The sequence below is a fragment of the Stegostoma tigrinum genome, chromosome 43, assembly GCF_030684315.1.
Source record: "Stegostoma tigrinum isolate sSteTig4 chromosome 43, sSteTig4.hap1, whole genome shotgun sequence".
NCBI lineage: Eukaryota > Metazoa > Chordata > Chondrichthyes > Orectolobiformes > Stegostomatidae > Stegostoma > Stegostoma tigrinum.
Window position 1 is genome coordinate 10,504,527 of NC_081396.1, and position 27,978 is coordinate 10,532,504.

Sequence of the window (27,978 nt, forward strand, 5' to 3'; positions counted from 1 at the left end):
TGACATTTTCTTGGGCTACAAGATTATGTAAAAGGGATGCTCAAATGAGCAGAAACATGGCAAATGGAATTCAACCCTGTAAAATGTGAGGTGATACTTTGGAAGGAGTAATTTGCCAAGGAAGTATTCAATGATTGACATGACAATAGGAAGTTTTGTACAACAAAGCATCCTTGGAGTGTTTGTCCATAGATCTCTGAAGGTAGAAAGTCATGATAGTAGGGTGGTGAAAAAGGCATTTAGGATTCTTGCCTTTATCCATCGAGGCATAGATTACAAAAGCAGCAAATTCACATTGGAGTAGTATAGAACTTTGATGAGACCACAGCTAGAGTGCTATGTTCAGTTCAGGAAGGATATAGTTGTGCTGGAGGGATGCAGGGGAGATTCACCAGGATGTAGCCTAGGATGGAGGATTTAAGTTTTGAGGAGAGGTTGGATGGCCTGGAGTTGTTTTTCTTGGAGCAAAGAAGACCAACGGGTGATCTGATTGAAATGTATAAGATTATGAGAGGCTTGGACAGAGTGGATAAGGACCAGCTTAGTTGATGGGTTAATCATGAGGGGACACAGGTGCAAGGTGAGGTGCAGGAAGTTTAGAAGGATGTGAGGAAATCCTCAGAGGGTTGTCACGGTCTGTAATTTCTGCTGCAATGTGAAGAGATGAATTGCCTCGCATTCTTCAAAAAGTACCTGGATGGACACTTGTGAGAACATTCAAGGCTATGGACCAAGAGCTGATGGATTAGGATTAAATTGAAGGTGAAGTATTTCTCATGTTTTGGTGCAGACTCGATGTGCTGAAGGGTATCTTGCCCACTGTATGGCTCTATAAGTCTATGAAATGTTACGAGTGGCAGTAGAGTCAATAATCAGAGGACAAAAATATGGGTTACTTGGCAAGTGGAGACAAAAAAGGAAAATGATAATTACATCTCTTGAGTTATTAAAGTATGAAATGATCTGTTGCCCCAACCACCACTCTACCCCACACACCTCATCATCACCCCCAACCCTTGTCGCACTTGTCTTGGAATCAGATTCAGTGTAATTTTATAAACATTTGAAATGATATCATTTATTGTGTATTTGGCAAACAGCAATGAATGAAGCTAATTGTATACTTACTCAAAAGTTAGGGAAACAATTATACTCTCTGCCATCCAATCTATCACTTTATTATTCATACCATTACCAAGCTATTATATGCGCAAACGGTTTTCTTTGCAGGAGATCTTTTTCACCTTGTTTCTCAATATCTGAGCAAACAAGTGAGGCAAGCTTGTTCCTTGCTAATATCAGGTATATTACTTAGTTTTATTTGTTTGTGTCATGTACGTGCTGCTCTCTGATCCAGCATTTGTTGTCTATCCCCACATTCCCTAAATACCATTTGTGAACCAGATGGGTTTTCATAACGACAACAGTTGTAATAAAAAAAGACTCTTTTTCCTTGAATTTTATTGATTTCAAATTCCACCTTCTGCCATGACACAATTCAAAATCATGTCCCCAGGATATTTTCTTGGTTTCTGGATTAACAGTTCAGTGATAACACCATGAGGCCATAATCTCCACAATTTCCTGAAGCATTTGAGAAATTGCTAGTGAGCAGTAATTTAACAGTTCAGAATTACATTGCTACCATTCACTGTCTCCTGTTAAGATTCTGTGGTATCCATTTTCTCCTACTGCACTGCATCGAAGAAAAAGTCAAATGGTATATATCAGTTTGTTTATTTAATGACTACAATTAACATCAAACTGATGTAACCTGACCAGCTGCTGAAAGACAAGCAGGCACATTAATTGTGTCTCTGGTGGGTTTATTCTCAGATATCATAAAGGATACATCAATAAGAAAATATAAGACACATTTCATGCAGAACAGCCACCGCTGCTTTGAGCATAAAATGCACACTCCACCAAAAGGACCAATCTACGCTGTATACTACACCATCCTTGCAATTGTTGCTGTTCCAGGTAATGTGTTTGAAGTAATAAATTTGTGGTCGATACGTCAAGCTGAAAATGTTTTATTTTCTTGTCGCAAGTATTTAAAATTATCTTAAAGTATCCAGCCTGGTTGTGGGTTTATATGCATGCAGATGGCCCATGTAATGATGCAGAATAAAATAAGTTGACCAGAACATATTTTTTAAAGAACACTCAAAATTGATTTCAATTTAATTGAAACATCTGTTCACATTTACTGTGTTCGGACAAACAATATTAATATCCCTAGCAAGATCACAGTGCGCTTCACCACTTTCAAATGATCTTGAGAAGGTGTCAGCGAGCTACCTTTTTGTTTTGCTTCAGTAAAACATAATTTTGGAGCATTAGCTCATGAAAGACACTTTTCCTTGTAATTTTGAAAAGAAAGATTTATGCTGACATCGCTCCCTGAAACATTAAAAGGCATATTTAGAAGGTCATCCATTACTGTGTTTGCTTGTCAAGATAAAATATTAACAATAATAGTGAACATGACTCCAGCATTCTTCTCTGAGTATGTGCAGAAGAAGGAAATGGCCTTCTGAGTACATCACCTCCAATAAGCTTCATTTGTGGGTAAAGTGTTGGAAAGGATAATCAGAGATAGGATTTATAATCATCTAGAAAGGAATAAATTGATTAAAGATAGTCAACACGGTTTTGTACAGGGTACGTCGTGCTTCACAAACCTTATTGAGTTCTTTGAGAAGGTGACTAAACAGGTGGATGAGGGTAAAACGGTTGATGTGGTGTATATGGATTTTAGTAAAGTGTTTGATAAGGTTCTCCACAGTAGGCTATTGCAGAAAATGTGGAGGGACAGGGTTCTGGATGGTTTAGTGGTTTAGATCAGAAATTGGCTAGCTGGAAGAAGACAGAGGGTGGTGGTTGATGAGAAATGTTCATCCCGGAGTTCAGTTATTAGTGGTGGAACGCAAGGATCTGTTTTGTGGCCACTGTTGTTTGTCATTTTTATAAAAGGCCATGGATGAGGGCATAGAAGGATGGGTTAGTAAATTTGCGGGTGACACTAATGTTGGTGGAGTCGCAGATCATGCACAATAATGCTGCAGGTTACAGAAGGACATAGCTAAGCTGCAGAGCTGGGCTGAGAGGTGGCAAATGGAGTTTAATGTGGAAGGAGTAACAGGAATACAAGAGTGCTGGTCTAATGGTGGTGTGTTAGGTTTTATTGGTAGAGGGACAGAGTTTCGGAGCCATGAGGTCATGTTGCAGCTGTACAAAACACTAGTGTGGCCGCACTTGGAGTATTGCTGGTCGTCACATAATAGGAAGTATGTGGAAGCATTGGAAAGGGTGCAGAGGAGACTCACCAGGATGTTGCCTGGTATGGAGGGAAGGACTTATGAGGAAAGGCTGAGGGACTTGAGGCTGTTTTTGCTAGAGAGAAGAAGGTTAAGAGGTGACAATAGAGACATACAAGATGATCAGAGGATTAGATAGGGTGGACAAGTGACAGCCTTTTTCTTCGGATGATGATGGCTAGCACGAGGGGTCATAGCTTTAGATTAAGTGGTGTTAGCTATAGGACTGATGTCAGAGGTACTACTCAGAGAGTAGTAAGGGCATGGAGTGCCCTGCCTGCAAATGTATTAGACTCGACAATTTTAAGGGCATTTAGATAGTCGTTGGTAAAACATATGGTAGATAACAGAATAGTGTTGGTTAGATGGGCTTCAGGTTGGTTTCACAGGTCGGCACAACATTGAGGGTTGAAGGGCCTGTACTGCACTCTAACGTTCTATATTCTATGCTCTATGTTCCAATAAAGTATAATTTTTTTTTTGAAATCTGAATTTTGATCATTGTCAACTAATTCATAATAACTTAATGCAAATTACAGCATATTAATCACCTCCTAAAATTATGAATTGATTTAAATTACATTGAATTACTCCAGGTAATCACTTAATGATGATCAACACTATGTTAAGGCATTGCTTACAGTTTACAAATATGATAAATACAGTATTCCATACCTCTGTACAATTTCAACATTCTGCAAATACTTCCATCCATTCTTCTATCTCCACATCATTTTTTTTTCTGACTGCATCATGTGTCATTGAAGTTAAATTATATATTTTCTCCTGCTAAAGGTTTGTGTTATATTCGTAAATTTCCATAATTAGCAATTTTCATCCATTTCAAATTGATGCACTTACTGTAATTGTTTGTATTTCTTTACAGATTGCAATTATAAAAATCAATATTCCTGACAAATGCTAACTTGTTCTCAACCAATATCCAATTTTTTAAGTTACATGGTAGCATAGAATTCATCACATGCTGTACCAAAGTTGAAATCAGTTTGAATTTTCAACACATTTTTTACATTGTCATTTATCATATGTGGTTAATTCATATCTTCTGTCATTTCTTTTAGTTAATTTAGTGGCAATTGTGATCCTCATCAAAGGACGGTGCGGTCTCTCTAAATGTATCACTTGCTACCTTGTATCGATGGCCGTGACAGACTTCTTGGTCATCATAACTGCAGTGCTGTTAAACAGGATTCCTGGCATTTATTTTCCTGGTAGCTTCCTGTCCATTACCCCCATATGCAGTCTAACAATTGCTTTAACTTATGCATCCAGAGACAGTTCTGTGTGGTTGACAGTTGCATTCACTGTTGATCGATTTGTGGCTATATGTTGCATGAAGTTCAAAGCAAAATACTGTAACGATAAAATAGCAGCTTTCATTATAGGAATGGTTTGTTCATTAGGATGTCTGAAAAGTGTTCCTTGGTATTTTATACATGAACCAATTTACCTCATTAACGGTGTTCCATGGTATTGTGGTGTGAGAAAATTCCGTTACACTTCTTTAGAATGGAGAATATTTGATTGGTTTGATCGGATTTTGACTCCATTGACACCATTCTTTCTCATTCTTCTGCTTAATATTCTAACCGTCAGATACATTACAGCAACTAGTAGATCCCGCCAGAGGCTTTGGGCTAGCAACAATAAAGAGAATCAAATTGACCCAGAAATGGAGAACCGGAGAAAATCCATAATTTTACTATTTGCTGTTTCAGGTAGTTTTATCTTATTGTGGATAACATACGTCATACAATTTTTCTATGAGCGATTTACAAATGAGTATCAGATCAGAGGCTTTAGCGATCCAAAATTTCTTCTCCAGGAAAGTGCAAATATGCTGCAGCTGCTGAGTTCTTGCACCAACACATTTATTTATGCTATAACTCAGCGGAAATTCAGGCAGGAGTTAAAAAATCTGTCCAAATATTCACTGAGCTTTTAAGCAATATCAATTAAATAATGATGGTACAAACCCTATATTAATTTGGCACTTTGAACATGACGAATGGAAAATTTCACACCTCATGGAGCACGACAAGGCCCACTGAACTAACCCTAATTGTTCCAGAGAATACATAAAAGTCAATATTGCCATGGTCTGGAGATTCATATAGGCCACAGGAGTAAGATTTGCAAAATCTGCTCCCAAACAACATGAATGAACCAGTTTTTCTTAAATAAATGGGAGATACAAGGTTCTTGTTATGTTATTTTCTTGTTATGTTGTGTTCTTTTCAATTAAATTCAAATTTCACTGGCTGCTTTAGTGGGGTTCAAACAATGCTGCCCGAACACTAGCTAGTAATTTTAGTCCCACTCCAGTGACATTATTGCAGCACTACTATCTCACCTTGGAGCATGGGTGCATTGACCACTTTTAGACAAGTTAATATTTTATCTGCTGTCAGAATTATATTTGCTGAATTGTCTAAACACACACATTCAATTTGTCTATGTACAATTGAAATCGGGACTTTCTTGATGCCATTATTTACTTTAGATGTACTTCTGCTCCACATTTCAGAGATGATTCATTGTGCCTGATTAACAAACAGGCATTATTGTTAATTGTAGCACTGTCAGTCTCACATTCATCACAGTAGCAAGGATCTTTAATAAATTGTATGTGACACATTATTGTTTTGAATAATTCTATGTGAAAACAAGATTCACAAACTGAGTATGAAGTCTGAGTAGCGACCTTGGGAATAAACAACATTGACTGATTTAGCAATTCAGAGGCACACTTCCAAATTAGAATGAAGTTTTTTTTTCTGATACCTGACAACTTCCCCAGATGTACACTTTTGGCAAATGCTGTATACAAGTGGATGTATGAATTTGACTACTTTTAAAGATAGAGTAGAAAAAAAGTTGCATAATATGTAAAAGCAAAGACATTTGAGAACTTGGTAGTGAGGAGTAATCCAGATTTCCTGGAGCATAGATGACATAATGTTCGTTCCCAGGTATAGAAACTGACTAAGAAAATGGACATAAGGTGGTGTTAAATTCAAAATGGAGTGTGCAACAAAGTAGCCAAAGGTTTTATGTATTTTGATTTACTCTGAGCCTATGTGAGATGATATCTGCAGTACAGTTGTTAATTTTGGCCACCTTATTTAAAAAAGCAAAATAAAATGAAATTATGATTAAAATAGTCCATAATAAATCTGTCAGATCTTTTGGATCAAATTTCCATGTTATGAACAAAGATTAAATATGTCGGGCCTGTGCATATTTGCAATCAGAAGATAAAGTGTAACCTTTGTTTGAGAGAGGGAAGCTGAAAGGGTGGATATTGTAAGGAAGTTTCTTTTTCCAATTAATAAGGGAATTAATAAGTAGGAAATATTTTATGAATAATAATTCTCGATGTTGTCTCAATGTCATTAGTCTGTGGACAAAAACAAAGTTGCTGGAAAAGCGCAGCAGGTCTGGCAGCATCTATGGAGGAAAAAAGAGTGGAATGCTGGACCACAGACAGCAGTGGCAGGCATTTTTTCAAGACAGCCTGAAGTAGATATTTGGCAGGTAAGGGAGCTATGGGTTTTGTGGGTAGGGCCATGAGAATCAAGTGCAGATGACATCACAAATAACAGCCATGGTCTCACTGAACGGAACATGTGATATGCCAATTGCTACATTCCAGTTTCTAAAGCACAATTTCTAAATCATTCAAGCTCAGTCCCAGTGTGGTGACTTAGGATTTTATGGTTCCCACTAATGGATCTGTCACATTTCCTTTGGTCCTACAGCAGTAAATTAAGACATTCAACAGGGCCTGGAGTATATGTTTTCACTTGCCTCAACCAGAAATTCACTTTCTTGAAGAAAATAAAAAAAAAGATGTAACTGTTAACTAATGCCCTGATAGAATTTGAACAGGCTTCTGCAATAGTTTGTCCAAAACTGTATACTTGTACACAATCAAACTACACCTATCCAGGTTCAAGAGTCTTGTCTTTACACATGACATCTGAACTGATATAAAGTCATGGTCATTTTTGGAATTCTGAATCATGAAATAATGGAATTGAATGCTAGCTGGAATTAATGAGAGATGTGGCACCTAAAATGGAGTGGAAATAAACAGTTTAAAGCTAACTACCCCTTCATTGCATCAGCACGAAGAGGGAACTGAACATCACCCTGGATATGTAGATACTAAAACCAGATTTCAAAGCTGCCTCTCTTGACTGTTACTATTGGTAAAGCCTACATATATATTTAAAACACCTTTTTAAAACTGTTCATTGATCTTGAAATGCAGAGCAACAGCCTCACTTGGAGAGTCAGTTCCTCATGGAAAAATGGACCATGACAAGGAGAATCTAAACGCTTGCCATCATGGGCTCAATTGCAGAAAATTGTGATGTTGTATCCTAGTATTGGACAAATCTACCTTCAACAATATTATCGATGTTCATCAACAGAGTGACATAGTCAACTAATTCACTTACCTTGGCTCCCAGTCCTGAGCAGAATAAGGCAGTATGTAGTACAATTGGAATTGTAGCAGTAGAGTTGAGACCAAATTAATGCCATGGTGACATGAGTTCACATCTCCCACCCCACATCACCTCCACCGCCCTTCTACCCTGTTGAATGAAATTTGAATTAAATTAAGGAATCAAAAATTTAAATGCTTCATTGGAAGCTAACCAGCAAATTCCTGTCAATTACCGTAAAATCTGGTTCACAAATCATATTTATAAAAAGATGTCTGCTTGTTCACATCTTAACTGTTCAAAGTGAGATGTTAGACCCACCTCTATATAATTTACTCTGAAATTGCTGAATAGTCATGAATTCAAGGGCATTTAGAGATGGACAACACATACATATCAGTCCTCTCTGTTGCAGGGCATTCCACAGATTCACTACTTTCTCCATGAAGAAATATATCCTTGTCTCAGTCCGACATGAACAGCTCACATCTTCAGACTGTGACCCCTGGTTGTGGACTCCTTATGATCGGGACTATCCTTCCTGAATTTCTCCTTTTCCACCCAGATTATGGTAGGAATTTAAGGTGGTTTGAAGGGTAGTTGAGGCAGGAAAACTCACAAATTTAAAAAAAGGTACATAGATGAGTGCTTAAACTTTCTTGACATTCAAAGTTATGGACCTAGTACAGGGAAATGGCACAAGTTTGGAAAGCAGTAAATTTTAGTTGCTATAGATTTGATGTGCCAAAGGGCCCATATTGTACAGTTTCATTCTATGATTCTATGAACTTTTGCTGTTGACCAATTATACTTTGTTTGGCATACATTCAACTTATCCAAATCACCACTGAAACATCTCTGCTTTCTCCTCACAGTTCACCCTCTCACACAGTGTCTGCAAACTTGAAGATACACCATTTAGTTCCCTCATCTAAATGATTAATATTAACTGTGACTGGCTCGGCACTAAATGAAAATGATGGATTCATTCCTATTCTTTGTTTGTCATTAGTTCTCTATCCATGTCATGTTACTACCCCAAATCCAATGTCCTTTACATTTACATGCTAATCTCTTATGTGGGACATTGAAAGCTTCTGGAAGTTGAAGAAAACCTCAACAAAGTTTCCCCCTTGTGACCTCTACTGATTACACCCCCAAAAGAAATTTCAGAAGTTTTGTCAAGCATGATTTTTCCTTTCATACATCCATTTTGACTTTATCCAACCCTGTCACTGATTTCCCAGTGCTCTGCTATTAGATCTTTTACAACATACTCCAACATTTTCCCGACTACTGATGTCACGCTCACCAGTCTATAACTTCTAGCTTTCCCCTTATCTACTTATTTTGTTTAAATAGTAGGACTACTTTAGCTACCCACCAATCCGTAGAACCTGTTCCAGGGTCTTTATAATATCGATGTACAGAAATTCTGACATGTTTCATGCTAATAGCCTAACTCATAATTTGTCTCTGGATTCCGTCTTCATTTGCTTCTTTTTCTTGTCTTTCCATGTGAGGGGAGTGTTCTATTGTGTTTTTATACTTTGTGTGAATATTTATCTTTATTTTCTCCATGGAACTTATCTAAATGTCTGCAAGTTAAGTTCTGAAAACTATGGCAGTCAAAGATACAAAATCACTCCACTCAAAATACAATGGTCCCTCAACAATTCTGGTCCAATACTAGGGTGACCAGATCATTTGACTAGAGAAATGGCTTCAGTGATTTCTCCACAAATACATTTCTTAAGTGCTAACAGTCCTACAAACTGTAAGCGTCTCTAATTTTTGAATGATTATCTGCAGAAAGAGCAACTGCAGAAAGGGCAAGCAAAGGGGCAAGCATATGTGGTCCTATTTGGCATGAATTTTACACTCACACCGTGGTTGTTTAACACTAATGTTGACAGTGACAATTTTACTTCCAATTTCTATCCTTCTTTTTCAAGTTACCATTTTCCACCTTTTTGATTTGTTCCCACTAATGGTTGTTTTCATGCTTAGACACAGGCATTCAACCTGTCATGTCAATGTCAACCAACAAATACCAAATTATACGAATCCTGTTTACCTGCACTTGATCCAATACACACTATGTTCTGGCATTTTAAGCGCTCCTCCAGATTCTTCCTGAATGTTGGAGATTACCTGCTTTCACCATTCTCTCAGGCGACATGTTCCATATTTCCACCACCCAATGTGTGATTTTTGTTTTCTCAGAGCTCCTCGAAACCACTTACTCCTCACCTTAAATCTATGTCTACTTAGCTTGGACCATCTGCCATGGGGAAAAGATTACCATGATCTACTCTGCCGATATCTCTCACAATTTTGTGCACCAAAATTAGATCCCACCTCACCCCTCTCTTTCCCAAGGAAAGCAAACTCAGATTATCAAGTTTGTCCTCACAACTGAAACTTTTTATTCCCAGAAACATTGAAGTGAATCTCCTCTGCCTCCTCTCTGTTGCAGTTACTTTATCGGATTGTGTGGTGAGCAGGACTGCACACAGTTTTCCAATAATTAACAAAGTGTAACAAGACTTCCTTACTCTGACATTCTACATTCCAGCTTATGTATTTTGTTTTTATTTATGTTTATTTTCTATTTGTCACATGCATTAAGTGCAGGAATACACAAGTACAGTGAAAAATGCACAAAGTCACTGTTCACTGGTGCCAACCAGAACTAAAAGATTTAAGAGAGCCAAAAGGCAATCAAGAAAAAAGAATCCAGACCTCAGACTCCTTTCTGCAATGGTGTAGGCTCTGTTACAATTGCTAGGCTGCTGTTGCCGCCTTACTGTCCTGCTCTCACCGGACTGTTTCGGCCTCACTGTCCAGCTCTGATTGCTGCTGCCTCTCCATCTGGCTCTGGCTGCTGCCATCACTCTGGCCCACACTCAATCTGCCGTTGCTGGAGTACACGGCCTGCACGTTCAGCTCCAGCCATGTGGTTCTCCATCACAATCTGACTCCTTCCTGACTCTAAGGGTGCGGGGGGGCGGTGGTTATAATAATTACAGAGTGGAGAGAGACAGAAGAAGAAAATGAAAAGAAAAAGGAAAGGGAACTGGCACACAGAGTGGAGCTCTGAATGGTCCCGAGGGAATACTGATAAACAAAAGGACTTTGGTGTACAAGTCCTGAAGGTATCAATACAGGTCAGCATGGTGGTGAAGAAGACATATGGGATGATTGCAATCCTGGGAGCAGGTTAAGTCACCACAACAAGTCAAATAAGGTAAGGTGATATACAACAACCAATTTGCTTTCGGAGGGAGCTGAATTTTATGCTGCCAATAGCATCTACCCTGTTACCATGCCTTGTCTTTTCATGGAATCTTTTCATAGAATCCCCACAGAGTGAAAACACAAGAACCGTAGCCACCCAATTTATGGTTTAATTTTATTTTGTCTTCTAATCTCACTCACCTTTGAACCTTCCTTTAATCTTCCTTTCTGTCCTGTTTGCTCCTCCCTACGTTTTTGCACACTAAAAAAATCATCACTTTTCCGACTGTCCATTCAGCTTCAAAGAGTCAGTTTGGATTCAGGACAATAACTCGATTTCTGTCCGAACAGTTGCTGCCACACTTGTCGAGGCTTTCCAGACGTTTATTTACGAAAAAAAAACTTTTAAGAGCGACAGATCAATTAAGATGTAGATAAGAATAAACAGGGAATGAGCAGAACATTACACCTCGAGTCAGTTCCAGGTATGCATCCACTAGTCAACAGTTCCTCAGGCAGCTATGAAGGCAGATCTCACTACTGGTCACAAATGGTGAAACATACGCTTATCACGGATCCCCTCAAGGAATCTCTTCTCCATTTCAGCCTCTTCTGAAGCGCCCATATGCCAACAATAAATACCACAAACAAGCTGACATACCAGCAATTCAACCCTTTCAATATGACATTCAATACAACAATGTTGCCCCTAAATCTAATCCTCACACCTACACTGAACACCCACTAAAAAACATCCTTTTTCTTACATATCCCCATTGGAATATTGCCTTCCACAGCTCATTGACTCCACACTCAGCTAATTGCTACATTGATGTCAAGGGCCATCAGTCTCACTCTCCTGAAGTTTTAAGTTTGTTTTTCTTCATACTTAGTAGAGGTTAATAATAAACTCTGGAGCTGACGAGCACAGTTGAAATCTAAATGGGAGCGTTGGTTAGCTACTTAAATCTGTACAGGCAGGAGCTGGCTGCAATACTACCCACTGCCTGTACCATATTGCTTACTGAGACGCATTTAAATGAAATGACCACTGTTGACCTCTTCTCAGGTTTCTACATGATTACACCCAAGCATCATTTAATTTAACCTAGCTACACATGATACTGCTATAGTGGAAGGACTTGATGGTGAAGATTCATCTGATTTTTCTAGCAGCGCACTCGAGAAGTTGTCAGGACCCAACAACTTTCCTGTGTTCCTGTTCCAGGCTGAAAGGGCTCATCTGTAATACAGAAAGACTCCAAAGATGGGCAGGAAGCATTGTCCTCTCACTTACAAATAAGGTCACCAATAAAATGAAGATTTTCCAGCTGTTCTTTATGGAGGAAGAAGGTCTTAAGTGACCAGAAGAAATAAATAGGTTGGTCACATGGGCAGATCAGTGGCAATGGAATTTAGTTCTTGAAAGTATTAAGAGGACAAGGGGCTTCTGAATGAACAAAGTTTCAGAGCAGCAGAGGGATCAGAGGGAACAGAGGGGCAGTTGTGTACGTCCATGCATATCTTAATGTGCAGGAGAGATTAATAGGGGTGGTTAAGAAGGTATGCTGAGTACTTGCCATCATCAGTTGTGGCAAAGGTCATGCGAGTTGTGCAAATTTTGGTTTGGCAACAGTTGGAGTGCTATGTGCAGTTCTGGTCACCACACTATTAAAAGAATATGTTTGGGCCAGAAGGGATATGAAGGTTATACACCAGAATGTTGCCAGGGATCAAGCATTTCAGCTATGGAAGATGCTGGATAAGCTCAGGTTGTTTTCTTTGGAGACAGAAAGCTGAAGGGGGCCTGAATGAGGTGCATAGATTATGAGCGACATAAACAGGCTCTTAGTTGAAAGATCAATAATGTAGTTGCACAAGTTTACGGCAAAAGACAGGACATTTTGAGGAGGTTTAAGAAAGTATCCTTTCACCCTAGAGTAATGAGACTCTGGAATGCACTACCTAAATTATGGTACTGGTGGAACTTCGTAACTTCTAAAAAGTACGTCGATGAGCACTTGAAATATCTTAGCATTCAAGGCGATGGGCCTTGGAAAATAGATGGGTGCAGTTGCTACAGAGAACTGATAAAGTAGCGAGGACGTTTCCTCATCTGCTGAAATCTAGAATGAGAGATCGATCATAGTTTTCAGCTAAGAGGTGGCAGGTTCAAAACAGATGTGAGCAGGAATTGCTCATTTTAAAGAGTCTTGAAACTGCGCAATTCACTCTCTCCAATGGGGTTGAACATGGGATAGGGAGATTTTAAAATTGGTAATTCATTAAAGAGTTATGAAGAGAGGGCCGGTAAGTAGTGTTGAGACCAAGGTGAGATCAGCCATGATCATATTCAATGTTGGAGCAGACTCGAGAGGCTGAATTGCCTACTCCTGTTCCTTTTCCTGATGCCAAACCTTATGGGTCATTGGAAGCAATTAAATAAGTGATATTTTGCAGCTTTTGGAAGATTGGTGCTCCTAGCATCAAATAGTGAATGTGATTAAATGTTATACTTCTCTTTTGTCTGTACATTTATTTAAACCTCCTCAGTTCCATCTTCTACCTGAGTTTTTAACATTCACTGTTCCTGCCTGCTTTCATTCAAGTATTGCCTGAGTCTTCCCGGTCATATTCCTCCTCATACAGATTTGCATTATGTTCTGAATTTGCACAAAGCTGGCTATTTAAAACCATTTGAAACTTTGAGGAATATTTAAATCACTTTTGTTGCCTTATAGTTTTCAGTCATACATGTTTTCTTTTCAAGTCATTCATAGAATGAGGGTGTCACTGGCGAGGTAGCATTTATCGCTCATCCCTAATCATCCACCGAGCACATTGGTGTGGGTCTGGCATCGGTGTAGGGCAGACCAGATAAATGTCGCGGTTTCCTTCCCTAAGGGACATTACTGAAAGAGATTTGTTATTTTCAACTACTGTTGATGGATTCATTTGTCATCATTGGACCCTTAATTCCAGGTTTTGTCTTATGACATTAAAATTCCATCATCTGCTGCAGGAGATTTGAACCCCATTCCAAAAGCATTACATTGGTCTCTGCATTGACAATCTGACGACAATACCACTAAGCCATCGCCTCTCCTATTTATGATGAAACGTTACATTCAGCTAAAGTCTCTGAATTGTTTGGAAGAAACAGTAAAGTGCAAGAGAACAGCATGAATACAGTTAGCAGTATCTAAGAGAGAGAGAGGAGAAAACTGCACTTCTTTACTCGTGCAAGCAAGCAGAAAGTACAGCTCCCTAAAGAGAAGAGTGCACCTGCACAAGCAGGTCAGAAGTGATAGGAGATAAACAGAAGTGACAGAGACCCCTTCAATTTATTTATATCTGAATGAGCTGAAGTCTGGCCTCATGGGAAAGCAGGTAGATGTTTGATGGTATTTTTCCCATGTTGCATTTGGTTGACTAACTGGTGTAAATTGGGGCCTTTACTTCAGATGAAGATTACGGACAAAAAAAATCTTCAAAATTGTTCAGCATGTATTTTCCTAAATTATAGAGGAGACATGGTTGAGCAGGTGATGTGTTGCAGCTGTAGCATGTTAGAAGTAGAGAACATCAGTGTGATCCAGGGCCTTAACTGTTGGGCATCAACAGCTTAATGAACTTTGGCTCTGAGTTGGTGAGGTGGATGCTGAATTGTGTATACTGTAACGTACGATAGGGGCACAGTTACCTACAGACTATCTTTCAGGAGGCTGTCACACAACTTAATTCCATCAAATTTGATCCATGGTCAGGAGACGAAGGATGTGACTGTGGCAGGTTATTGGGTTCCAGAACTGGAGGAGTTTCAACCAGTCCCTTGTTGAATGAGTACCTCATTCTTACTCCCGGTGTGGACCAGGGTACAGATATCAAAGGAGGATGAAAGAACTGATCTTAATACCTTGATCAAAAGCACCACTTGTTTGGAGGGTGAAAAGAGTAGTTGTAACAGGTGATAGCATAATTAAGGGAATACGTACTGTTCACTACTTACAAGGTAGATAGTCTCAACTAACCTTTGACTAAAGTTCAGGACAGTGATTTTGGCCTTGAGGAGAAATTGTGGGGTGGGGATCAGTTTTTGTGTGATGGGTACAATAGGTGAAAGTCTTCATTAGAGATTAGAAGATAGAGAGGTGACACGGGAAAGATAAATTCCTCTTGGAGGGAATACAACTTTGATTTGCAAGAATGATGCCAGGAGTTCAGTTGTTAAGTTATGGAGAGTGATAATACAAATTAGACTTGTTTTCTCTAGTTTATACAAGGTGAAGGGGGATCTGATCAATGTATTCAAGATATTAAAAAAAACCAACAGAGTAGATAAAGACAACTAATTTCACTGGTTGGGGATTCTAGAACTAGGGTGTATAGTCTAGAACTATGGTTAGGCCATTCAGGAGAGATATTCAGAAGCACTTCTATGCAGAAAGGGTGGTAGATGTTTATAGCTGGAACAAGTGCTAATGAACGAAAAAGCTTTTCCACTGAAACCAATTTGATTTGAACTAGAGCTCACTATGCCTCACAGTTCCAGGGAAACGGATTCCATTCCACCCTCAGGTGACTGTCTGTGTGGAGTTTGCACATTCTCCCTGTGCCTGCATAGGTTTTCACTGAATGCTCTGGTTTTCTCCCACAGTCCAAAGATGTGCAAGTTAAGTGGTTTGGCCATGCTAAATTACCAACAGTGTTCAGTGATGTACATTTTGGGTATGTTAGCCATGGGAAATGCAGGATTAAAGGGATAGGGTAGGGAAATGGGACTGGGTGGGACGCCATTCAGAGGGTCAGCATGGATTTGTTGGATCAAATGGCTGTTTCCACACTATAGGGATTCTATTCTATTCCTGCTGGCACTAATACCCTGACTTATTGCTTAACAAAGTTTGTAGGTGGTGCATTGCATTAATTAGCGAGATAAACTTCCATGGAAGTTAAGTTTACAAAATAACTGTATGGTTCTATTATTCTATATAACATCAGACACGCAGAATCGTGAAAAAGCGTTTGATAATCTAAATGTGGCAAGAAGGGATACAAAAAAGATCATAAATGTGGAAGTGTGCAGCAGAAAATAGAACCAGAATAAATCTTAATGGTTTAAAAAGTCAAAGTGTAAAGCCGTTTATCAGAATGCAAACAACATTTGCAGCAAATTAGATGAGTTGACAGCATCAACAGAACTAAATGAATATGGATTTGATAGCTTTTATGAAGACATGATTGCAGGGTGATCAGGATCAGGAATTCAATATTCAATACTTGACATCCCAGAAAAATAGTCAAGAAAGGAAAAGGATTGGGATAGGTTTGTTAGCAAAGGATGGTATCATTTTAATAATAACTATGGGCATATGTGAAATAGATTGTAATGCAGAATCATTTTCAGGGGAAATAAGGAAGAGCAAAGAAAATATATCACTGGTAGGTGTTGTCTACAGGCCACAGTATTGTTTTCACGACACTGCAGAGTGTTAAAAGAGAAATAATGGAAATGTGGAAGCAGACACTATAATTGACACTAGCAATATTTTATTGGCACATTGATTGGACAAATCAGATGGGCAAAGATCACAATGAATATAAATTTGGAGCATATGTCACGGTTTTCAGAGTAGAAACTTGCAATACCTACATGGAAATAGGGTAGATTAACACTAGCAATGTAAAATGAGGCAGAAATAAATGAGGACTGTGTTAAGGATCCTTTGGGGGTGAGTAATCACAACATGCAAGAACTTCAAATTCAATTTGAAAGACAGCATCACAGATCTGAACTGAATGCTCTCAACTTAAGTAAGGTCAATTACAGATGCCCAATGAACGAGTTGTCCAAAGCTGGCTGGGGATGCAAAAAAAAAAGGGCAAGAAGAGTATGTCAGATAATTAGGGTGGCAAAACATGATTGGGAATATGACATTGAGAGATCACAGCTTATGACAGAAATGTGGTTCAGAGAATGTTGGGACTGGAAGGTTAATGTTCCAGGGTATAGATGCTATAGAAAGGATTGAAAGGAGGGCAAATGAAAAGAACGAGTGGTGTTTTTGGACAGGGATACCATTATGGCTGTATTTAGGGAGGATATTCCTGGAGTATGTCCAGTAAAGTTATTTGAATTAAACCGAGTAAAAAAAAGGGATGATCACCTTCCTGGGATTGCACTATAGCACCCATTATCCCAATAGTCAATGGGAAATTGAGAAGCAAATTTGTAAGGAGATCTCAGATATCTTAAAAAATAAGTTGTAAAACTAGGAAATTTTACCTTTCCAAACAAAAATTGAGTCTACCATAGTGTTGAGGGCTTGGATGGAGATGAATTTATTAAGCATGTACAAGAAAATTTCGTATACAGCACGTGGATAGACCTACTCGAAAAAGAGGAAAACTCGATTTCTCTTGGAAAATGAGGAAGGGCATGTTCCTGAGGCAGCAGTGTCATACAGTCATAGAGTTCAAAGGCACGGAGACAGACTGTTTGCCCCAAATTGGTCCCTGCTGACCAAAATGTCCATCCACATTAATGCCATTTCCCTGCCCTTGGCCCATAATCTTTCTATTCCTTTGCTATCCAAGTATTCATCAAAGTGTTTTTTAAGTATTCTTCCACTGATAGCTCATTCCATATGCATACCACTTTATATAAAGAAAAAGTTGCCCTCAGGATCCCTTATATTCTTTTCCTCTTAACTTTAACTGATGTTCTCTAGTCCTAAATTTCCCAACCCTGGGAAAAAGACTTAGTGCATTCAACCTATCCAAGCTTCTTATGATCTTATACACTTCTATCAGATCGCCTCTCAGTCTCCTATGGTCTAAAGGAAAAGGTCCTAGCTTGTCAAACATCTCCCTACAACTCAGCCTTTTGAATCCTGGCAACATACTTGTAAATTTCCTCTGCACTCTTTCCAGTTTAATAACATCCTTTCCATAGCAAGGTGGCCAAAACAGAACACTACATACTCCAGTGTGGCCTCACCAGCATCTTGTACAACTGCAACAAAACTTCCCAACACCTCTATTCAGTGCCCTGGCTCATAAAGGTCAGTGTGCCAAAAGTCTTCTTCGCTGCCTGTCAAACTGTGACTCCACAGTCACAGGATGGTGCACTCGAACTCTCGGTTTCTGTTGTTCCACTATGCTCCATAAGGCCCTACCATTCACCATGAAACTCCTTCCTCGATTTGATTTTCCAAACCTCAACACCTCACACTTATTTGTATTAAATTCCATTTGCCATTTCTCAGCCCACTCCCCAGCTGACTAAGATCATGCTGCAATTTCTGAGTTAACAAGAGTCCAGAGACAGCATGTTCCTGTTAGCGTGAATGGCAAGGCTTGTAGGTGTAGGATGTGATGGACCAAATCAGACCCCCTCAAAACATTTTAAGAAGGTCGCCCAGACACTAAGCTTTTCTTATTTTCAAGGCAGAAGTGAAGTGCCATGTTCCAGATGCAATGTGACTGGTCACACTACTTGACATTAAGCAAGACACAGTTTATTTAAACACTGTAGTTAAAATCCAAGAAAGTTAAAATAAAAGAAAGAGGAATTTAGAACAATTTGACTCTATTGTAAAACTTAATAGAATAATAGCTACAGTAACTGTTCCAATATAGTAATATCCCATAAAAATTAACCTTGCCAGAAAGGCAAATTCTGAAACAGATTTTCACATGCAGTCATACAATCTAAGAATGGAAAACATCAAGAGAAAATTCAGACAAGAATAGCAGCCACGAGACCTTCACAGAAACTTACAACTCTGTTGAGACACCAATAGCATCTGATGTTACTGAGAAAAAACGACCCAGAAATCTGGATCTGTGAGAATAGCCACATCCATTCAGGCTGTTAAAAATAAAACTCCAAGGCCTAACAAGCTGTTTACTCAAGTGGTCTCAGTAGCCAGCTCGTCACCCCCAATTTACAACCTCTCTTAAAAAAGACCAAAGAATCTCTTAAAGTGACAGCATTGTCAGCCCTCTGCTGCCACCCCTCCCCACAAAAAGTGAACCATCAATTTACAAACATGGTTTCATTTTAAAAAAACCCTTCGCCATACTCTTTAGTGCATGACTATACATATTTCAGGGGAGGTGATAGCCCACTGGTACTATCAATGGACTGTTAATCTGCGACCTGCATCCAAATCCTGCCACAGCAGATGGTGAAATTTGAATTCAATGAAATATCTGGAAGGAAGAATCCAATGATGGCCATGAATCAATTGTCAAGTGTCAGAAAATCCCATCTGGTTCACTAATATATTTTAGGGAAGGAATCAGCCACCTTACCTGGTCTGGCCAGACCCACAGCAACGTGGTTGACCCTGAACTACCCTCTGGGCAAGTTTGGGATGGGTATTAACTGCTGCCCAGCCAGTAACGCTCTGACCCCACTAATGAATAATAAAAAAATACATTGACATTCAGCATGCAAACAGTCACTACTACAGTCTATTTCAGTCCGTTCACACCTGCCACCAAATTGCTTCATCTTTCTTCATCAAAATTGCAACAATGCATTGGCAATTATGTTCTCTCCCTCAGCCATGTGTAGAATTTTCAAATCAAATGGCTGTAAAAACAAAACTTAAACAGAATAATAGATGCAGTATTTCTTCTGAATTAACTGTTTCAAAATAATAACATTCCATAAATACACCTCTTGGCAAAAAAGCAAATTGGAAAACAAATTCTCACATGCAGTTTTCCAACCCTGGAGGGAGGATCATCAAGAGAAAATTGTAAGAGATTAGCAGTCAGGAGACATTTCTTGAAGTTTCCAACTCTGTTGAGATCCCAATAGTTTCTGAAGAAAACAAATCCCAGAAACCTGGATCTGTGAGGATAGCAACATCCATTCAGGATGTTTAACAAAAAACCTACTCCAAGGCCTCCTAACCTGTTCACTCAAGTGGACTTCAGTTGACAGAACTCACCTCTGCCTTACAAGCTCCCTTTAAAACAAAGGATAAAATAACTTCTTAAAGTGACAGAATTGACACATAGGGAATGCTGGATAACTAGAAAAACTGTGTCTGATATTAAAAAAAAGGCTTATGTCAAGTATAGACAGACATCTGGGATCGAGTGAATTCCCCAAGAAGTGTAAGGGCAGTAGGAGTATACTCAACAGGGAACTCAGGAGGGAAAAAAGGAGACATGAAATTGCTTTGGCAAACAAGATTAAGGAGAATCAAAAGAGATTTTACAAATATATTAAGGACAAAAGATTAACTAAAAAATGGAACCACTTAAAGTTCAAAAAGACCATCTTTGTGTGGAACCTCAGGTGAGACACTAAATGATTACTTCCCATCAGCATTTAGACTGTTTGGAAGGATACAGAAGCTAGAAAACTTGGAGAAATTAATCATGACATCCTCAAAGTGTATATATTACAGAGGAAGATGATGTCTAAAAACACTTAAATGTGGATAAATCTCCTGAGACCTGATCAGGCGTATCCCAAAACTTTGTGGGATGGTAGGGAAATAATTACTGGGCCCCTACTGAGATATCTTCATCATCAATAGCCACAGGTGAGGTAGCAGAAGACTGGGTTTTGGCTAATGTGGTGCCATTTTCTAAGAAAGAGGGTAAGGAAAAGCTAGAGAACAATAGACTGGTGAGATTGACATCAGTGGTAGGCATGTTGTTGGAAGGGGTTCAAAGAGATATGATTCACATTATTTGGAAAGGTAAGGACTGATTAGGGTAGTCAACATGGCTTTGTGCATGGGATATCATGTCAGATTAACTTGATTGAGTTTTTTAAAGAAGTGACAAAGAAGAGTGATGAAGAATAATGGGTGTTATTTGTATGGACTTCTGCAAGGGGTTTAGTGTAAAATACTGGTTAGCTGCGCTAAAACACATGAAATCCAGGGAGAGCTAGTCATTTGGAAACAAAACTGAGGGTGGTGATAGAGTGTTGATTTTTGGGCTGGAGGTCTGTGTTCAACAAAGTGCTGCGAGGATCAGTGCTGGGTTCACTGATTTTCATCATATATATAAATAATTCAAAAGTGAACATAAGAGGTATGATTAGTAAGTTTGCAGATAGCACCAAAATTGGTGGTGTCATGGACAATGAAGAAGGTTAACTCAGAGTACAAGAGGACCTTGATCAGATGGGCTGTGGGCCGAACAGTGACAGAGGCAGTTCAATTTATTTAAAAGTGAGCTGTTGCATTTTGGTAAGACAAGGAAGGGCACCACTTATACACTTTAATGCGACTGACCTGGGAGTGTTGGCAGAGAGCAAGGGATGCAGGTTCATAGTTCCTTGAAAGTGAAGTCACAAGCAGACAGGATAGTGAAGAAGGTGTTTGTACACTTGCCTTAATTAGTCAGCACATTGAGTATAGGAATTGGGAGGTGATGTTGTGGCAGTAAAGTACATTTTTAGCCACTTTTGAAATGTTGTATTCAATTCTGTTCTTCTTATTAAAGGAAAGTATGTTATTGAACTTGAAAGGGTGCACAAAAGAAATTACAAGCATATTGCCAGAGTTGGAATATTTGAGCAACAGGGAGAGGCTGAATAGTCTCGGTCAATTTTCCCTTAGAATATCAGAGGCTGAGGCATGACAGTATGGAAGTTTATAAAATCACATTGGGCGTAGATACGTGAATAGGCAAGATCTTTTTTTTCCCAGGATGGGGAAAGTCCAAATCGAAAGGGGATAAGTTTAAATTAAGAAGAGAAAGAGTTAAAAGGGGCCTAAGAGGCAAATTTTCCAAACAGACGATGGCGCATTTATGGAATGAGCTGCTAGAGGGAGTGGTTGAGGCTGGTACAGTTAGAATATTTAGAAGGCATCTGGATGGGAAATGAATAGGAAAAGAGTAGAGAGGTGTGGACAAAATGCTGGCAAAAATCACTAGTTTAACTTAGCATATGTGGTCAGCATTGATGAGTTAGATTGAAAGATCTGTTCCATAATATACAACTCCATGACACTAAACAGGTACTTCATAATGATGAGCCAAAATACACCCACTTTCTCTCAAACTCTCTCATTCATTTAACCCTGGAGAATACTATCTAATACTTTGTTGAAAACATTGGATGACAGTTCATTCAACAGACAATCACTGGTCTGGGTAAAGAAATTAATCTTCATCTCAGTCGCAAATGGCCTACCAGCAGCATTAGACTGACACCCCCATTTCTGGACTCCATGGTCATTGGGAACATTCTTCCTGTATTTTCTCTGTCTTATCATGTTTAGATTTTTCATGTTTGCATGAGGTCCCCCATCGCTCTTCTTAACACCTGTGAATATAATCTTAACTGATCCAGTCTCTCCTCATACATTAGCCTGCTACCCCAGTAATCAGTCTCATAAATCTTTGTCACAGTGTGCCCAAAGCCAGAACAATCTTCCGCAGATAAGGAGACCAATGCTATATACAACAACCAAAGTCATTCGAAGGCCATGTAAAATTGCAGAAAAACATCCATGCTCCTGTAATTGAATCCTCTCAACATGGAGGTCAACATAACATTTGCCCTCTTCACCACCTGATGGACGTATATGCGTACTTTTAGTGATTGATGAGCAAGCACACCCAGATCTCATCGTACCTCGCTCTTCAAGTCTCTCACAATTCACATAAAAATCTGATGTTGCTCCCAGAGTGGATAATCTCATATTTGTCCAGATTATGTTTCATCTGCTATGCATTTGCCTACTCACTCAATACCCCACAGAAATACCTCTGCATGGTGCTCACAATTCAGCCCCTCACTCAGCTTTATGTCACCTGCAAATCTAGACACACTGTATTTAGTTCCTTCATCTAATTCATCAATGTGTTTTGGGATTAGCTGGGGTCCAAGCACTGATTCCTGCAATATCTCATTTGCCACTGCCTGCCATTCCCATTTATCTATCCTATTTGTTTCAGCTTTATTATCAGTTCTCTATACATGCATTGTACTACCTCCAAAGCCATGCGCTTTAGTTTTACAGGCTATTGTCTTCCATGGGGACTGATCAAAAACCCACTGAATTTTCAAGTAAACCACATCTTTGGCTTACTCTTGTCAACTGCACTATTTTCTCCATGAAAGGTTCCAGGTTATTTGTCAAGCACAATTCCACTTTCATCAATCCATGAAGGCTCTGGTCATTGTTTTACAAGTGCTTTCTTTTCATAATGGACTCCCGCATCTTTCCCACTAACCATGAAAAGTTACCTGCTTATAAGTTAACAAGGTGGAAAGCTGGATGAACACAGCAGGCCAAACAGCATCAGAGAAGCAGGAAAGTTGATGTTTTGGGTCGAGACCCTTCTTCAGAAAAAAACCTTATAATTGTTTGCCTTACCAGCTCTTTTTCTTTTTGAAATATCGTTGGCTTGCACTAGCTACCCTTCGATCCATAGAAACCACATGACAGCTATAGAATCTTGGAAAATGACTAAAATGATGACTAGGAGAATTTCCTTAAATACTCTGAGATGTAGATTATTGACGTCTGGGGATTTATTGGCCTTTAATTCCATCAATTTCCCCAATGGCGTTTCCATACTATTACTGATTTCTTTCAAATCCTCATTATAACTCTGTTCACCATATTTCACTTGTGTCTGCCATTTTTTTGGTCCCCATTATAACTTTCCTTTTTTTCTGACTATAAAAGGCAAGTATTTGTCTTGCCTACTCTTCTTCTGTTCACATCAAAGTTTTTACCACTTTGTATAGTTAAAGTAAGTTTATTCTCGTACTCTATTTTTCCCTGTTAAATCCATCTTTTTATTCTCCATTGTTGAATTCTAACATGCTCCCAATCCTCATGTCTGCAGCATTTTAGACAGCCAGTTGTATGCCCCTTCTTTGTACGTAATACAAAATCAATGGTGGAATACGAAAATCCTCGTGAAAAATGGAGAAAATTAAGTATCCAAGTTAATTGGCAAGAAGTATAAAATCAAACAGCAAGAGATGGTCTAGATATGTAAAAAGAAAGTAACTAGAGTCAGTGTGGAAGCCTTGGGGTTACAACTGAAATTAATTTGGGAGCAGGAAAATGAAAGATAAATATTCCAAAGATTATAGATGGGCAAGATTCTATTGGGAGGAATGGTCAAATTTCAGGCCATGAACCATAGGGGTGAACCAGGTGATAACCAATATCTGAAGGGTTTTGAGGTAAGTGGTGGCAATAGTACATGAGGAACTCTTCTCAATTTTGCAAAGTTCATTGGATTCCAGGAGGGTTCCATGGGATTGTAAAACTGCAAATGGGACACCCTTCTTCAAGAAAACAGGGAGAAAAATATTATATGCTAAGTACCCTAGAATCTATCACTGGAAAAGCAAAGGAGTCAGGTATTAAGGAAGAAATAGCAGAAAATTTGTACAAATTCCACACAGCCAAAAAAAAAATTTTTGGTATGTTTTTGGAAAAGAGAAATCACGATTGATTAACTATACAGAGTTTTTTGAGGATATAACAAGTAAAGTTTATGCAGTAATGTATTAGTATGATTTGCAAATTGGTTAACTCACAAAGGACACCAAGTCAGAATGAATGCCCAACTTTTCCCTGTGCAAAGTCATGAGTGGTGGAATATCACAAGAATCAGTCCAAAGGGCTCAATTGTCTATCTCACTGATTGGAGGAGGAAACAGGACAGAGCTTGCTGATAACAGGATACATTTTGCAAGAGGACATAAGGAATCCAGAATGAGTTATAGATGGATTAAGTGAATGGATAAAAGGTTGGTAAATTTATAAATTTAATGCTCAAAAGTGTGAGATCATGCACATTAGTAGAAAGTTGCAAAAGATATTCAATTATTTCAATGGAGCATGTCTCCAAAAAAAGAGTGCAGAGCAAGGGGACCTCGGTGTTTTTGTGCAAGATGCAGAAAACGATATCATGCAGGAGGAGCAGGTAATTACGAAGGCAAATGAATTTTTTGGGTTTTATTGCTAAAGAATGGGAAATTTAAGTGGGGAGGTCTTGTTCCAATTTTTCAGTGAGCTAGAAAGGCTGCATTTGGAGTACTGTGTATAATTATGGTTTCCATACTTATGAAGGGACCTACTAGCATCAGAAGCAATTGAAGATATTTTCACCAGGCCGATTCCTGGTATGAAAGGTTTAACATCCCAAGGATAGCTGAAGTCATCGGCCCTTTAATCACTGGAGTTGAGAAGAATGGGGAGTGATCTTATTGAATCATAGACGTTTCTGAGGGGGCTTAACTGGATGAATGTTGATAAGACGTTTCCATTATTGGGCCAATCTTGAAGTAAGAAATTACAGAAGCAGCAGACACTCATTCCAAATGGAGGTGGAAAGGAATCCCTTCTGCCAAAGGGCAATGAATGACTGGAATCGCCTACCACCGAGTGTCGTGGAGATTAGGCGACTGCAAGTAGTTAAAGATGGGATAGGAAAGTTCTTTGAAAATTAAGGAATTCAGGGCCATGATGACGTGGAATGAAGATGTAGCCAAGCTCATGGTCGGATCTGCCATGATCTTTTTCAGGAGCAGGGCAGGCTTGAGGCTTAATGGCCAATTCCTATTCCCATTTCATATGTCCTTATCCCATTATGATTTATTTTCCTCCATCCTTTGACAATTAGCTGCACGTGGTGGTTGATGTTATTTAATTGTTAAATTTAAATCTGAGATAGATAATGTTCACTCAAGGAAGGGTATCAATGTACATAGGCTGAAGGCAGGCATGTGGAGATAGGCCACAGGTCAGCCATGATGTGACTGAATGGTGCAGCAGGCTTAATTGGTTGAATGGCCCACTCGTGATCGCATCCGCCTTAGTTTAATGCATCCACTACTTCCCCTTTAATATTCTTGTTTATGACTTTCACAATAAATTCTAGGAAATTTGTGTTGCATGTGTTCCCCTTCATGAAGCCATGATAACTCTGCTTAAACATCCTATGTATTTCTAAATGTTCTGCCATTACATCCTTCTTAGTAGATGCCAATATTTTCCCAATAACAGGCATCAAGCTAGACGACCAATCATTGAGTGTAATGCTGTATCATACACAAAGTGAATCTGTACAATTCACAATCAGAATCTGGATCATTCCGATGTGAATATAAATCAATTTCCATCTGAATCATTGTGGACACCCGTTAGCCATTGCAGTCATGCATCGAGCTTCTGATGCCACAGGAACCACTAAATTCAGAGAATACCATATTTCACAAGATACAAGAGCAAGATATTAGATGATTGACAAGCGTCAATACTGGGTCTTCCAAAATTAATTCATTACTCGTGGAGAGTAAGAATGAGCATATGTAAGGGTTGAGACAATTATGAAAGAATTGATAGAGTGAGCTGAGGAAGCCGAGATGGAAGTGGGGTGAGGTAAAGACAGCAAAGCACAGCTGTAATGGAGGCATGTGCTCAGAAAATCAATCACTTGATTGACAGAGAACAAGAGAATTCTGGATGGTGGGCCAAGTAAGATATAATCTTGGCCATATCCAAAGGTGGGAAGTAACTGATTAGCTCTGTGGTACATAGTTGGTGCTATTAATCCAATCTATGAGGATACTAGATCACTGTAGGCTCTAACAAGAGTTTACAAATATTAATTTAATAGCATGAAATGGCGTATATTAGAAATCACCTATACCCCCACCTCTGACACATCACCCAATCATGACAAAATGGGAACAGTATTGTATGTGAACCATAGAGATATCACAAATTACATTGCTCCACCACAAACCCTAGTTATTGGCCAAGCTCGAACGAGGCACATCAAACAATAAAAACTGGAAATGCTAGCCACTCCGCAGCAACCCCATCAATTATAAGGAGATAGAAGTCCCTGTTCCACATTTAGGTAAATGGATTCAGGTAATTTGGCAGATCATCAAGCTTCACCAGCATTCACACCAGGTAATACCACACTGCTGACTTTCTGTTCAAACTGAGCATAGAAAACATTGAGCACATCAGCGAGGCATATGTCTTTGTCTGTTACCTTACTTCAGCGAGGCATCAGTGATGGGCCCTGCTGAGCATGTTCCAGGATCCAGTGATCAGAAACTGTGTGAGGACCCTGCAATGTTTTGGGGCCCAGTGATCAGAGGCTGCGTATGGGCCCTGAAATGTTCTAGGATCCCGCAATGGTAGAGATAGAATCAGAAGCATTGGTGGCAGCAGCAGAAAGAGATGAGACCTGGCAGAATCAGTAGCAGCAAGCACTCAGCTCCACCCAAGACTCCAGGCCGTGGCTTGACCTGGGTGCTCACATGGATATAAGACTTAAATATAAAAAAGTGCACATTTTTCATTCCTTTTAGCTTTGTTTCTCTTAATTTTGCTGTTTTTTTAAAATTCTGGTTTTGTAATCAAATGTTTGGCCAAGATGCTGCTGGAGAATAGCACCTTGTATCCTAGGCCACTGTATTCCTCTACTGGAGCACACATGACAATAAAGACTAATGCTAATTCTACTTCTAAATAAAAAGACGGACCTGGTCACCTCCTTGATGAATTCATTTTCTTTTTAGGCTTGAACTCCCCGTGAAAACATCATACAACTTTCCCTAATCAAACTTTAAGTCTCCAAGTAGAGATAAATTCTATCCTTCAGATGTTTCCCCATTAGACTACTGATGTGAAACTCTCTGGTTCCTAATTTCCTGCATTATCTCTAACTCCCTTCCTGTAAAGTGCAACCATGTTAATTGGTCTCTCGAACTCCAGCAGCTCCCCTGTACCGAGAGAGGAATTTAAAAATTTGGTCAGAGTCCCTGTTACTTTCTCTATCATCTACCATTGAGCCTGGTATACCACTCATCCAGATTGGGGATTTGTCCACTTTAAGCCAGTCTAAACCTCCAATACATAGAACATAGATCATAGAACATTACAGCACAGGACAGGCCCTTCAGCCCT

General features: G+C 39.2%; 1 long non-coding RNA gene across 1 annotated transcript; it reads right to left on the bottom strand.

The window, feature by feature from the left end:
- Window positions 1-4,006: 4,006 nt before the first annotated feature.
- On the bottom strand, window positions 4,007-7,906 carry LOC125449056 (uncharacterized). Its single transcript, XR_007246808.2, has 3 exons — window positions 7,811-7,906; window positions 4,795-4,981; window positions 4,007-4,697 (listed from the first exon to the last, which is right to left on the bottom strand). It is a non-coding gene; the product is annotated as an uncharacterized LOC125449056 (long non-coding RNA).
- Window positions 7,907-27,978: the final 20,072 nt, after the last annotated feature.